Source organism: Bubalus kerabau, chromosome 10 (genome assembly GCF_029407905.1).
Source record: "Bubalus kerabau isolate K-KA32 ecotype Philippines breed swamp buffalo chromosome 10, PCC_UOA_SB_1v2, whole genome shotgun sequence".
NCBI lineage: Eukaryota > Metazoa > Chordata > Mammalia > Artiodactyla > Bovidae > Bubalus > Bubalus kerabau.
Genome location: NC_073633.1, coordinates 50,489,210 through 50,504,492, shown reverse-complemented (window position 1 = coordinate 50,504,492; position 15,283 = coordinate 50,489,210). Strand labels below are relative to the sequence as shown.

The following is a 15,283-nucleotide window of genomic DNA, read 5'->3' as shown; positions in this document are numbered from 1 at the left end:
AGATTCCAAGTGCTGGAGACTGCAACCAAACAAAACTGCAGAGCTGACTAAGATGGCAAGGACACAGGAAGGACACTAAGACTTGAGAATTAAGATAAATTTCTTCTTGCTAGGAAAGGGAGTGGACGTTTTAGGGAAGAGGTGGTGAAGAGTATGATGAGGTTCGTGAGTGAGAGGTAGGTGGGAGGGTTCACTTAAAGAAGGGCTGAATGCCTACTAGATCGTGTGCTGGGCAATCAGACGAATGGCAGATAAGAAAAGATAAAAGCTAAACTCGTTAGAAATAGAATGGTGTGTTGGAAAAGGACAAAGTAGGACTTAGGGATACGGGGTGGCAAGGTGAAAGGTGATATTGGATTAGAAATGGGTGCTTTGAAGAGGAAAACTAGTGGTAATCCTAAATAAGAAATTGGAGAACAAAGGATAAAATATTAGGGGTTGCTACTTTCCTGAACCAAGTGATAAAGTGGATGAAACCACGATGAGCTTTGCTGATTCTTTGTGATGTTCACGTTCAGACAGACCCTTTGCTCTTCCCATGGTTGGACACCTACAGAACTGGTGTCTTCCGTGTTTAAGGTACGATACTTCCCCAGAGACCTCTGCGAGGAAGTCTGGTCCAGGGAGAGTTCTTTCCACGAGGAGAGAGCGTTAGGTTTGAGCTCTCCAATCCAGGCTGCTTCGAGTTTATCTCTGTTTTAACCGGCTTGCCGGGTTTTCCAGCATTCCCAGAGCTCCGAGTCTCTAATCCGGGCTCCGAGTCTCTAATCCGGGCTCCGTGTGACCGCGCGTTTGGAGACCCAGGATTTGGCTCCTCCATCCAGGTTCCGGGTTTCCTCTGCGCTCTACAGCTCCAGACGGCACAAGGATCCGGATCCGAGGGCCCGGTAGTCCAGTGTCCGGGTCTTCTGGGCGGCCCTGGTTGTCCCGGATCGCGGCGGCGGCGGCGGCGGCGGCGGTGGCGGCGGCTGAGGGACCCGCGGCCCCGGACACAGCGGCACCGGCGGGCGGGGCGGAGCGGCGCGAGGAGGGGGCGGAGAGCCGGAGCCGAGGCGGGGTGGGGAGGGGGGGAGGGGCCGCGGGAACGGATGGCGGCCTGGGCCCCGTAGCAGCAGCGGCTCTACGGCCCGGGGCCCAGGCGGGCGGAGGTGGCGGCTCCCGGGACCGGCCGCGCGGTGAGTCCGGAGCTTTGTGTGGAGCCGGGGCTGGGGGAGGAGAGAGGCGGCGGCGCTCAGGGGGCCGGGGATAGCGGCGCCTGACGGAGGAAGTGGGGGTTGGGGGCCGGGGAGGAGCGAGGAGAAGGTGTGTAGGGCGGGGGGGTGGGGGGGGGTCGTTGCCTTCTTGGGGGAGGGGGCGTCGAGGGGCGCAGGGTGAAGTTCAAAGCGTGGCCAGGGCTGGTTCAGGCAGAGCATAGGGGTGCTCGAGAGGGGATTAGGGTCTGGCCAGGTTGTGGGGACAGGCCAGAGAGTTTCCGAGGCGAGTCTGGGTATCTTGAGGGGGCCCGGGGCGACTGGAGCTAGTGAGGGAGTTAGGGGGGTTCAGGGCGAAGGGCTGGGAGCAGGACGTGTGCGTGGCCCGGGGGGTGGGGGGGCAAGGTGGCTGGGAGTGTGCAGTAAGTAGGCTGTGGGTGTGTGCTCCTTCCAGGCTTCAGGTCACATTTACTCCTGTCCTTTTCTTCAAGATGGAGGGATTCCTGGGCCTGGCCTTAACTGCTGTCCTAGTGCCCCCGGGAGGGTTTGTGACCCTGTCCTGTTTGGAAAACCCGTGCTGCCCTCTTTTCCCTTTATGTGTAATTACGGTTGGATCATCTCTGTGCTTTGCTCAGATTCTCCTTCCTCCCTCTGGGGTTGAGGAGGAGGAGACACATCTGACCAATTAATGTGTGTTTGTGAAACAGGCAGCAGCAAACAGTCATTTCAGCTTCTAGGAATTAGGCTCACACAGGGTGGAGAGATCAGAGCCCTTCAGGGGGAATATTTCTGAACAAATCACAGATGATTAAATTCTCTAAGAAACAGCTTCCTACCTAAATGAGAGTGGGAAAGATGGGGGAGAAAGCCTGTCTGTTTCCAGCCATGTGTCCAGAGCCCCAGGGGTTGAGAAGGGTCCCCAGTCCCCCCACAGGCCTCTCTTTTCTCTATGAGGCTTTGCTCTGCAGCCTTGAGTTAATTTCACCCCTGCTGCTTTGTCTTGGGGGAGGGAGTGCTGGTTTAGGCTGTTGTGAGGAGATGACTGTTTTGCTGCCACACACAATAGTCGTGTCATTTTATCGGGAGAGCTACCCCAGGGCTGAGAACTGCTGCTGCAGAGATAAACAGGTCCCTCTCACCCGCCTATTGTGTACACAGTGAAGGTCATAGGTTCAAGTCTTGTCTGAGAGCTTTGGATAGGCTCCATCTCCCAGGCTCCTCAGTGCCATTTTCTTCCTTTTCCAGACTGGGGCTTGCCATTGGAGGAGGCCAGACAGAAAGGCTCTTCTTTTTGAGTGAGGAACAATGCAGAGCTCATTGGCACACATTTTTCAGAAGAATAGGGAATGCCAGCCATGTTGTGCCTGCCTCTTTGGCTAGGCTGTACTAAGTTGAGGAGAAATAGTGGCTGGAAGACTCAATCCTGAGATTTGTGTCAGACTTCTAAGGAAAAAGACTCTAAGCTAGTTCAAGCCAGCCAATTTAATCCTTTTTATAGAGATGGGACACTCCTACAAAGATGTTTGTTTATTTGTTTAGGAATACCACTAAAAACCTGTGCAGGGTTAAGATAGGGAGTCACGGATCAAGTACCTTTTTAATGGGGACTTCCTGGTCAGAATAATTGCACAACAAAAAACCCCACAGAATTTGCCTATCTGGATAAGAGCTGGGGGAACCAAAATAACTTTCCTTTTTATCTTTAATTCTGATGAAAGGATGTGACTTGCTCATTGTGCAGAAAATCCATATATGTGTCTGTGTTAGGGAGAAATTTGCCAGAGTAACAAAAAAATTTGAGATCTTGGGAGTTATTATTAATGAGAGAAGGATGAGAACAAGCTAGAAGAAACCCTATCCTTGTATTTACCTCATAGAAATGCCCGAATAGTACTACTAGTTGGGTACTTCGGTACTGTTAGTTGGGTAAACAATTATTAGGGACTAGAAATGAGGCTTCCCTTTAGGACTTTAAAGAAAACTTTTCTTTGAAAAGAGATTAGAAATCAGTTGTCATTGTGAGAGGACAGTTGTACACAACATACGTGGTACACAATAGCTAGCCATTTCCTATAGGGTGTCATTGAAGAGGAACCTGAGCCTTTGGTTGTGGTAAGGGTCTTTCCAAGGCCCTCAGTCTGACGACGTTGCCTCCCTTTTCTCTTTATTTCAACGAGTTTCTTGAAAATGACGGCTTGCCGCTGAGGTGTTAGGCTTTGTTAGGAGGGAACAGGTTGTTCTGACCTTTCTATTTCTTGGTGACAGAAGTGTCTTAAGGCCTTGCTAGAGGTGGTGACTGTCTTTAGACTGTTTCCAACTGTGTGTCCTAGGTCCCTGAGTGAAGTCACCTAAACTGAGTCCAAAACTTTTTGCTCTTGGGCTGTTGACTTTCATTTCTGAATCCTGTCAGGTGACAGTGAAGGCAGAAGCCTCAGATTAAATTTGCCCTGATTAGACTTAGTGGTTTCAGAATTGGGCCCTTGCCACAAGGAAACTTACAAGTCTTCTGATTGTGACCATCTTTCAGAGAACACTTTGGATTTCCACCGGCTCCCCCAGCTTCTTGTTAGAAAATGTTTCCTTGTGAGAGGTCTAGATAGCTGGACAGATTAGTGCTTATTTTGTGTGAGGATATGGAAGCATAATTTTGGCTTCTGGTAGTAATTATGTTGCAATTAGCATATAGCAGCTAAATGACTGGAACAGGATAATTTGTTGAGGGGTTTACTGATTGCTCTGTCAAGTGGAAGTGCCACTCCTTACTTATTTGACTCAGAATACCACTGCCTGGGCTCAGCCGTGGAGACTTAACAAGTACAGGAATGATGTGTGGTCTCCAGAAGTTCTCTGCTTTCTCTCTTATTACTGCCAGGTACAATAGAACCTTCTAGTGCCACTTTCTCCTGATCATAGGTACCTAAGCAATTGTTATTTCCCTTGTGGAAACTGGTCGTGAATGGGAATACTGCCAGACAGATGGGGCCACTCTGAAATGAGGCAGCCTTATGTTGTGTGGCAAATTTTCTTTTAAGCAGCTGAATTCTCACTTCTGCCTGATTTTTAAAAATCAGTTTCCTTAAAAAAAAACTTGCAAAATACAAAATCACATAGTGACTAAATATACCTTTGTGATATCTCATAAAAGTTGGCTGTGACAGAGAAAATGAAGACAGGCAATGCTGATTGGCATGTTCTGGGCCCACTAAGAGTCAGTGAAGGGCTCTTTTCACTAGGGAACAGGTAATTCACCAAAGCACCTACCTGGCTGGGCATGTGGAATTGGCAGCAGCTGTGCAGCTGAAGAGGGATTATTGAGCAGGTGGTTAAAGAATCACATGCCACAGTGACAAGAAAATACTTGGTCTTCCGTGGTTTAGGTTCAGTTCATATGTGTGAAATTCTTCTTTGTTTCACATTTCTTAATGTCTGATGCTGGTGTGTTAGTGAGGCGATAATGAAATAAAGGGAAGAGATTCTTCCTTCTCTGTATTTCTTTTAGATTACTGAGTAGCATGCCTTAGATGTGGTCCTAAAGGGCCCTATTGTATTTCTGTGAGTTCTGGCTTTATGCCCTGTGAATGGGAAGGAAATAATGGTAATTCAGTGTTTCTAGCACTTGTTTATTAGGGGGATAGGGAAGGAGAAAATTCTTTACTTTTAGTGTGGTGAAAAAGATTTAGCCCACTGGGATGATACCCAGCAGGTTTTGTGCAGAGGATGTAATTGACTTTTTGTGTTAAGTCTACCTGACATGGCTTACTTAAGACTTCCACATGTGTTTTTATTTTATGAATGTAATTCTCCACATGAAGTTTGCCATTTTTAGTTTCTCCCAACACCTTTATAACTCTTTTTTCCTGGCTTTGAGTTTAACATCACTGTTAGGATCAAGTCATCACCAGAAGACTAAATCATGTCAAGGAAGTAGCTCAAGTAAATATTTATCTTAAAAACAAGTGTAGCATTTCCTATAACTTGGAGGAGGACTTTCTATTTTGAGGTTTTCTGCAAATTCCCAGATTTTCCTCCCAGGTTATCATCATCTTCTGTTAATGTGATTTCATTTTTCTTTCACATGTTCATGCCACTATAAGTGGCAGTGCTGTAGAGCCTAAAATTCATAAACAAGCATCTTGATGTTTATTTTGTGACTTCTCTGGTGTCCTCCAGTCATTTTCTGTATTAGGCTGACAAACTGTGTGCTTGAAAAACACGCATGCGCACATATACACATGCGCAACCTAATTGAATTCACAAGGTATTAATTAACAGTTGATTGACAGGAAAGAAGATATAGTAACTGTTTTGGAGTTCAGAAGTCACTTTTCCAAGTGAAGTGAAGGCTTAGATCTGTTAGAAGGATTGAGACAGATTTGGATATTATAGATGGATGGATAGATTGATTTTTTTGATTGATTCAGGGAAAAGGGAGGCAAACGGTGGACCACTGCAAAGACAGGGACATTTGCAAGAATCTGTTTACACCTAGTTCGTAACCTAGCTATGAGTAGCAGCCTAGCCGTTCTTTGTATAATTTCACTTCTGGGAAAGAATATAAACTTCTCTGTATCCCTGGATGAAGCCATCACAGGTGTTTGTTTGTTTTAAACTGTTCACAAAGCACCATGTATTTTCCTAGCATTCTCAGTAGTTTGCTTCCTCCTGTTTTCCCCCCTCCGCCATGGCCCCTCCACATTCTCTGCTCTGAAGAGTTCTCCAGCAGCTTGGAAACACTCTAATTACTGTAGCTATTATAGTCACAACGCAGATCTTCCACCTCCTTCCCACTCACCCCTTTCTGTCTTCCTTCCCCCTCCTCTTGCTCTAGCAGCAGGAGTTGAACTGCAGTCTCATGAGCACAGTCAGATCTATGAATGAGCTTTATATCTTGTCAAGGCAGAACTCCAGATCCAACAGGGCTGATTTTTCATGGTTCTCTTGCTGTTTGTTCTTGGATCAGAGTCCCAGAAATAAGAGATGGCAAATACCTATTAGGTCATATCTAATCCATCACGCAGGAGCAAACCTGTGATCTTTCTTTTGTCTCTGTAAGAATCTTTTCCTTCTTTCTTTTGCAGGTGAGAACTGTCTGATGCCAGGCAAACTCTGAAACTGCTTTCTTTTTATTGTGCTCTCTGGTCATTAGTATCAGGCCAGCTTTGCTCTTGGATTTTTATTCTTATCTCATTTTCAGGATTACTTGCTCCCAGCAGAATATCCACCCTCTTCAACTCGGTCTTCTCTTCTTGATTGCTGGCGCCACTTGTGTGTATGTGGGTTCCTTTTGTACCATCAGTTATCTGTGCCAGAAGTTACCACTTCTCAAACCTTTGCTACCAGAGTCACTGTGGCATCCTCTTAAGGAGTTTCATTTGATGAAAGCACAGGACACAAATACCCGCAGGTGATAATTAATAAAATGGCTCAGAAAATATGTGCCAGGTTGTGCCCTCAGGAAAGCATGTACTATATGAACAAATGCTGCTTCTTTCTGTTTGATTTGGGGTACTTCCTGGTCTAACCCTTTGTTCTCTTTATATGGATAAATTTTATTTTTGTGTGGCTTAGTTACAGTTACTTATTTTCTGATTTAATAGTGTAAAATGTTTGCTAATATGGCTTTTTAAAGCATAGAGGAAAAAGCATGGAATTGTGCGCCATAAATCCCAGATTTTGATCACTGTATTGCCTCTAACAAGCTATGTAACCTTGTGCTAGTCACTCCTATGTTTTTCTTTTCCTTATCTGTAAAAGGAGCATATTAGACATGATCATCTCTAAAGGTTACATGTAGTGTTGAATTTTATGATATCAAGATTGTGATGAAAGAATGGGACAAAAATGATCAACATAAGCTTTTTTTTTAAATCGTGTCAGTATTTAGAAGGGCAAATAAGTGCAATCTTAGTTTCAGGGGCTTGATTCTCACTTCTCTTTGATATGTGTATATTGGGTTTTTTTTTTCCACTAAGCTGTCTTCTTTTGGAGAGTCTTGTATCCTCATTCTGCAGGTTCATCAATTTTTCAAATATATCTTTTTCTAGCTTGCTCCAGCTATAGCAGTTGGGATCAGAAAGCTGTAGAAAAAGAACCTCAGCTTGGGAAAAGGAAATCAAACCTAGAAGGATTTACCTGATATCAATAAGAAGTAATTTTGTGTATTCAGCCAGGGATTTAAGATCCTTAAATCTCTTATATCTGAAATCTTTAGCCAAATGGAACTGATATTGGAGGTAGGATTGGGCATTTTTCTGTTTCTGTCCAGTTAGTGGGAAACCTGCTTTGAATTAACTTCTTGGCATTGCATAAAAGTTGCCCACTGTTTTGTTTAGAAAATAAAATTGTTATTTTTAATGCTCGAATGCAAAATTGGCAGTTTGACCAACAAGGGGGAATCTCTGAAATACCCCCTAAAAGGGATTGAGCAATTTGAAGCTGATGGGTGACTTTAGGAACTTTGAAATTGGTAGTACAGTTGATCCTTGAACAACACAGGGGTTGGGGTACCCCCCCCCAGTGAAATAAAAATATCCTCATATAACTTTGTAGTTGGCCTTCCAGTATCCGAGGTTCTAACCAGCTTCTGATTGTGCAGTACTGTAGTGTGTATTTATTGAAAAAAAAAAAAAAAAATCCAGATAGACATGGACCTAACATCACAGTTCAGACTCGTAGTGTTCAAGGGTTAACTGTGATGTTAGGAAGTCTTTGCTTTCAAGTAGTTTAAAGGAATCGGAGAAGGCAGTGGCACCCTACTCCAGTACTCTTGCCTGGAAAATCCCATGGATGGAGGAGCCTGGTAGGCTTAAGATTGGGTCATGGATGTCGCTAAGAGTGGGACTCGACTAAGCAACTTCACTTTCACTTTTCACTTTCATGCACTGGAGAAGGAAATGGCAACCCACACCAGTGTTCTTTCCTGGAAAATCCCAGGGACGGGGGAGCCTGGTGGGCTGCCATCTATGGGGTCACACAGAGTCAGACAGGATTGAAGTGACTTAGCAGCAGCAGCAGCAAAGGAATAAAAGTGTATAACCTAGTTGTTAAGCCCCCAAGTTAGAATTTTAATCAGCATTTCCCAGTTAATTTTTGGATTTGGAACTTCCAATAGCAGCTTTTTGTTGAATGTTAAGAGAGTGATGGTCTTTTCTTTCTTTATTTTGAGAGAGTGTATGTTAACATAACAAAATTACATGTTTAATCTACCTTTGAACATTGGAAGAAGCATTCACTGTTCTTAAATTTATACTTAAAACATCCATCAGTCCGTAATAGAAAAATGTGGTGGGCGGAACTATTGTTTATTTTGGACTCATAGAAAGTCCTGAGAGTGTTCTGCTTTATTCCCAGCCATCTGTAGAGCATTACTAATTCTCAGGTAATCTAAAAGTTATTTTGGGAAGTGTTCTACTTGAATGAGAGTTTTGAAAGATTTGTATTAGAAATATAAGTGTCTTTTGTAGATAGATTTTTTTTTCCCCAAGTGTCTGGGTTTTGAATTGGACAGTGGCCAGAATAGGTGCTGTGCAACCTTTGGAAATCGTACTACACCGTGATTGAAATCCAAATCTGGCAGTTAGGCCATTGCGTTGTATGCTGACACCACATTGCATGTTAATACCTGTAGTTTCTTAGGCTGTGGTTCAGTATAGAGTAAGGCAGCATTGTCTTACCTATTCTATGTACACAGTAAAGCCAGTGGGTTTTTGGTATGTTACCAGAATGTTCCTGGTAATATTCCTAGGTGAGCTCTTTGGGTTTGGTTGAGATGAACATTCATGTGAGCAGTAGTGAATTCAGGAATGTACCTTGTAAACTGCAGTTACAAATTCTGAGGTTTCACGTGAAGCTCAGCAAGAATGGTATTAGCAATGGAGCTAGAGAAATTGGAAGAGACATTGAAATTGTGAGCCTCACCAAGTCTATGAATCTGAATGGGATAGAGGAAAAGGGGAATTTTTTTCCTACTTGGTATTTGCTTTCAAATGTACCTCCAGTCCATCATTTCTGGAACTTGCTTCCCCTTTTCTCTGCTAAGCATTACAGTTCTTCCAGTTGCCATGACACAAAACTTTGGGATTGTGTTTTCGTTCTTTTTTCTTCCTTACCACCTCATCTCATCACCTCATTCACTAAACTTGAATCATTCTAGATATCTTTTCATTTGGCGTTGCCTTTTCACCTGACCTAGTTTATGCCTCCATATTGTGTATTATTGTAGTAACCTCATGGTTAAAGCTTCTTTCTGTATTACATGTCATATACTGCTGCATTATTATTATAGTTTTTATTTGGTTTATACAGACATCCCTTTCTTACTGTGCTTCACAGATACTGCATTTTCTACAAATTAAAGGTTGGTGGCAAGCCTGTGGCAAGCATGTCTGTTGGCACTGTTTTTCCAACATGTGTTCACTTCATGTCTCTGTGTCACAGTATTTCTCTAGTTCTTACAGCATTTCATACTTTCCACCATTATTATATTTGTTATGGTGATCTATGATAGTGATCTTTGACGTTACTCCTGTGACTTGCTGAAGGCTCAGCTGATGGTTAGCATTTTAAAATTAAGATATGTACCTTGTTTTTCAGACATAATGCTATTGCATACTTAATAGACTACAGTATATTATAAACATAACTTATATATGCACTGGAAAGCAAAAAATTTGTGTGACTTGGTTTACTATGATATTTGCTTTCTTGTTGTGGTCTGGAACTGCATCCCTAATGTCTCCAAGGTGCGCCTGTGTTTATCGAACACTGTGTGCCAGACCAGATGTGGTCTCTGTCCATTCAGGACTTACACGTCTAGTTGGGGAAACCAGCAGTCAATGAATGAATGTATGATTATGAGCTCTAGTGCTCTGAAAGGAAAGAATTTGTTTCTAGAAGAGTATGTAGCAAGGAATTCTAGTGTGGACTTTTCAAAATGTAGTTCTGATCATTTTACTTCTTTGCTGAAAACCTTTAATCACTCCTTGTTGCCTGTATAGGCCAGCACTTGATATCCTCTATAACCTGACCAACCCTGGCCTTCTTCAGTCTCATTTCATTTATTTCTCACTCTTTTTACAGCCATTCCTTCTGCTTACCTTGCATTTTTCAGTCTCAACACCTTAGTTTTTTTCTTTTCTTTTTTTGTTGGAATGCCCTCCCTTACTCTAAGGCATTCAACTTCAAATTTGACTCTTCCTTCAACCTACCAAAAAATTTCCTCTCCTTCCTGAAGACTTTAACTTTCTTCTTCCCATCTGCCTGTGTCTCCAGAATTGATTTTGTATTCCTATCTCTTTAACTCTTTGCTACAAACTCTGTTATAGCACTGTGTCATACCCTGTCTTTGATTATAATTAGATGTGAATATGTTTTTTCCTCCTTCATTCTAAACTCCATAAGAGACCTCAGTCTCCTGTTTCCCATGACTTTCAGCCCAGTGCTTTGAATATAACTTTATTATGTTAATGCTTGCTGAATTGAATTGGAATTTGTTTTTTTGAAAATGGAAACTTCTTGAGATTTTTTTTCCCCAGAACTTTCTCTGTGTTAAGACAACTTGCATCTAACACATTTTGTCCCAAACTGAATAACCTGGGAACAAGGTGCAGACTACGAAAGCCTTCAGGAATCCTTCAGATCAAGGACACTCACGTGTCGCCCGTAGTTGTCTGCAGTACTGCTGTGGTTCTGTGTATCCTAGCTGATGGAGGAACTGGGATGAGGAGAGGTAGTACGCGACAGACAGAAGTGCGGTAGGTCAGGCACGGGAACCAGGCTGATTCTGTTAGAGGAGCACAGGCATTGTTGGGCCTTCTGGATATTGTTGGCCTCCAAGAGGTCTTTTTAGTTTTTCTTATTTACTTCTTTCACTCCATACATACTTACTGGAGTCCTGCTATATGTGAGGTCCTGTCCAAGCTGCTTAGGATCTATCAGTGAGCAAAATAGACAAAAAATGCCAGCCCCATGGATCTTTTAACAAAAGGAAATAGAAATAAGCATAATTAATAATTATGTAGTATAAAGAGGGTGATAATTGATGAGGGGAAAAAATAGAACAGAGTAAGGAGGATTAGTAGTGTAGAGGAGGGATAGATGAAGGAAATAGGAAGCTTGCAGGTTTAAATAAGATGATCAGAGTTGGCATCTTTGAGAAGTACGGTGCAAGTGTGTTACTGGGTTGTTAGGCACTTCCCTGGGGTTGCTGAATGTTCTTCTGCCCAGAGGAGAGAAAGAGGCACTGTCTGTAGTTGTTCCAAAGGGTCTAGCCGACAGTAAGGGGGAAATATGTTCTTTTTTCCTGGCTGCTCCTCTGGCTGGCATTCCTGGAAGTTAATCATGGTGAAAATTGCAGTTATGTCTGGAAGACAGCAGGGGTAGAACAGAAGGCCTTATAGCCAGTTTCCCTGAGGAGTGGTATTTGAGCCTTGGGTGCCTTGAGTAATAGGTGAGTTAGGCCTCTGAATTTTCTCCTTCCTCAAAAGGAAAAGCCCAATATCATGATAGTCCCTCTTTCTAGTGAGGTCTCAGCAACTCTGGGGGTTGGGGTAGCTCATTAAAAATAAGCTTTCAGGGACTATACACTTAGCTTCCAGCCTAAAATTTTAATTTTGAGGTTTGTGTTATTTTGATTTCCTCTCAACGCATAGCTGGCTTTGTTCTGGAAGTCTCAGTACCTAATTCATCAGCCTGAGGGTGAAGATGTCTTGTGATGTCTAGCTGCTCTCGTTTGACTTGTGTTTTGTAAATTTTCTTATAGTTCCCTTGCTTGCTTTTTCCTAACCCTTCTACTATTTCATTATTTTTCCTGTTACCTCTTCCCTTTTTTCTTTACATGAAGCTGATAGGCAACAAAAATCCCTTAGGCCGACTGCTGTTTGGTAATTGACTGGAAGCTAAAATTCCTACCTAATATGTAGAGATGTAATGTCTTATTTCTGTCCTTGGGTTGTATAGAATGCTCCTTGTGGACATCAAGCTCTCAGCCTGTTTGTTATACTGTATGCCATTTGAGGTAGCTGAAAGGTGCCGGGTACCTGTATACTCTATTTCTAGTTATTTATATCATCAACTTGTGTGGTTGCAATATACAAGGAGGCCTATTTGCCATTCTATACTATACTATGTGCTATTTTTGATATAAAATTTTAGAAGAAAGGTTCTTAATGAACTTGGGATTGATGCTTAAGAAAAATCTGTTTTAGGCAGAGAGGGTCCTAGGCAAATATCACATTGCTTTTCTTTGTCAGGATTTGCTACATGTCAGACTTGACGTCATAAATTCTCACCACATACGCTCAAGTGGTACAGTAAAGTATGACTGATATTGTGAATTTTAAAGCCGGTGGCTGTTAATTCGTTATGTCATTAATTTTCTGTAGTGGTTAAAAAGGTCTCAGTTTAACTGACCAGGTAGTTTTGCTTTATTAGTAGAAATGCTTTTAACATAGTTTAGTTTGCTAGTGATAGTTGGTTTTTTTTCAGTAGTATTGTTTCTGGGGTTTGTATTAGCAGGCCCTTATAGTCCTAATAAAGCTAAAAATCTGGCAGTGTGGATTTCAGATGAGTTCAGTAACACCATCTGACAGAGAGGGAAATGCAGGACAGTGTCTGGTAATATTCTTTTCCTTATGGAGCCTTTCTAAAAGAAAGAAATTCAGTTTTAACAAGATCACATTGAGGTGGGTAATATAACAGTGAAGTGACATTTTCTTCCAACAGCAAGTCTGTAATGTATTTTACCTGAATTTGTGATCAGAAGCATTAGATTTATTTAAAAGTGTTACATAAACATGACGAGTGCCATTTCTGTCATCTTTATATAATTTTTTTCCTTCTTTCTTGGTAGGCAAAATAATGATAAACAGTGAATTAATTCACATCTCAGATACTTGATGGAAAGAAACAAATTGTTGAAGTGTGGTGCTGTTAGGCTGTGCCCTTCATAGGGATGACACAGGCAACAAGCGATTACATTTTTATAAGGATCAAAATCCTTACTTAAAATGTCACAGTCCTAATCAAAATAATGTGACTGAGTTGCAACTGTTAAAGGAGAAGCTACAAAATTAGGCCAGATAATAATAATACGGGGTTTATTTACTCTTCATAGATTGGTTAACTACTTTATTAAGAGCAAATTTAAAGTATGGTTTTGAGTAAAATAAACTTCTCTGCACAGTTGGCAGTTTTAGATCCTATAGTGCAAAGAAATAACCAGGATTTTTGCTTTGAGGAACAAACAAGAATTGAGAAAGGTTTCTGTAGGTCAACACTGTTTAAGAGAAATCATATCTTGATTAAGCTCAGCATTCTTCAGGGAGAGGAAGAATAAAATCTATTAGGTGGGGGGTTCATTTTTAAGAAATTGAGCTGCGATAAAGTATGTACAGTAGGACAAGTGGAAAGATTTCAAATAGCAGATAACCCACTGAAAGTTTAAAGACTTAAAAACCATTTTATTAGAAAGCAAGGGATCAAAAGCACCATACAAAACAGATGGTCATTTGGCATAGTCTCAGAGGCTGTCGAGAGGAGAAAAGCATCTTTAAAAAAAACTTAAAAACATTTTCAGTTAAGACCAAAGAAACCCACAAAGTGATGATGGTTAGTCATGCGTGCTGCCTAGAAATTTTAGGTGAAAGAAGAAAAAGATGTTGAATTAGTTAAGTTCTTTGCTAAACTGATGGTAAGAGTTTTTGTTAAGAGCTTTTTTAAGAAGACCGCTAGAAAATTGGTAAGACTACTCGATCATTGTGTGAAAGATCCATTCAGGGATGAAGAGGTTGGAGAATTTTCACTTCTGTTTTTCCCTCTTTCCAAGCAGTTTAAAGCTTCTGGTCAAATGATGATAAGCTTAACTTTAAAAAATAAGAAATTGGGACATGAATTAATCTCTTTTAATGCATATAAAGTACAGAAAAATGTATAGAAGTCCCAAAAGTTATTCCAGAAGTGGTAATATTTAGTTAGTCGTTCCAACACTTTTTTTTCCCCTAGCTGTCTAACTTTTCTCGATCAGATCTCTAAATCTATCTACCCTAGAATTGAGGAAAAAATCCAAGGATAAACTGTAACTCCCAGTGAAAGCACATCACTTCAAATTAAGTAGCATGATCATTACATGAAGGGACTGGAGTAGATTTCACCATAAGAAGGGTTTGGAGGTAGCGGGAATAAAATCTATATTAGAAAGTTGATCAAATGTAAATTAAAGATTGAGATGACTTGGTATCATTAATATAACTTACTGGGGCCAAGGCAATGGGTTAATTTACATAAAGAGAAGTCACATATGACAAATCATTGACAGTTGTGTGTGGGCAGAGTGGTTACCAGTAGACATCATTTAGTTTTATTAAAGTCAGGCCAAAGCTGTTTAAAAACTTTAGCCTTGGAATGGGAGAAAATGTTTTGTTTTGTATTAGTAAATAAACTGACTTTTTGACAGTAATCACATCCATCTAGACCTATAGTTCCTTCTTTGTAGTTCTGAAACCCCCAAATTCTGAAAACTGGTTTTTTTTTTTTTTTTAAGGTAGGCACAAACCTGACTTCAGCTAATGAGGCTATTTATGGCTATTTTCATTGTGGTTTGTTCTGTTTCAAGTAAATATTCATTTTATTGTAAGAATATTAATGAGTTTGATGTCAGGGTGCTATTCTGGTTTCTCCTGAGAGTATTACACTGTATGGTATATTAATTATCTCAGCTTTTTATAGGTGAAATAACAGAGGCTCACATAAGTGCAGTGACTTGCCCAAGATTCTTAAACATCTTCAGGAAGAGTAAGACTAGAATTGAGCTTTTCCTGCCACCTCATTTGTTTTTTTTTTTCCATTGCATTGTGCTGGTTTCTCATGACATTACCTCCAGAAATTATCTCAATGATAAGTTCTTCTAGGTGGAAGGGTTTAAGCAGTGACACTTATTTTATTTGACAGTTTAATAAATGTTTTACAAAAGTGACATATTCAGGTTTTCTCATGACACTAAGCTCTTTCAAGTACTTAGGTTCCCAATTGTTTAAGATTATACTTCCAAAGTATCTTGGCTGTGTGGGAGGGATGAAAACTCAAAGATGAGCTTCAGT

At 41.3% G+C, this 15,283-nt stretch overlaps 1 protein-coding gene across 5 annotated transcripts in view; it reads left to right on the top strand.

The window, feature by feature from the left end:
* Positions 1–15,283, top strand: part of ZNF609 (zinc finger protein 609) — a 202,892-nt gene continuing 187,609 nt past the window's right edge. For 2 of the 5 annotated variants that reach the window (XM_055537662.1, XM_055537659.1), the window contains exon 1: positions 1–579. The gene's annotated coding sequence lies outside the window, so the exon portion shown is untranslated. Of the gene's footprint in view, positions 580–810; positions 888–1,043; positions 1,176–15,283 lie in introns of those variants that run through there. The other 3 variants (XM_055537661.1, XM_055537660.1, XM_055537666.1) reach the window with 3 other exon arrangements.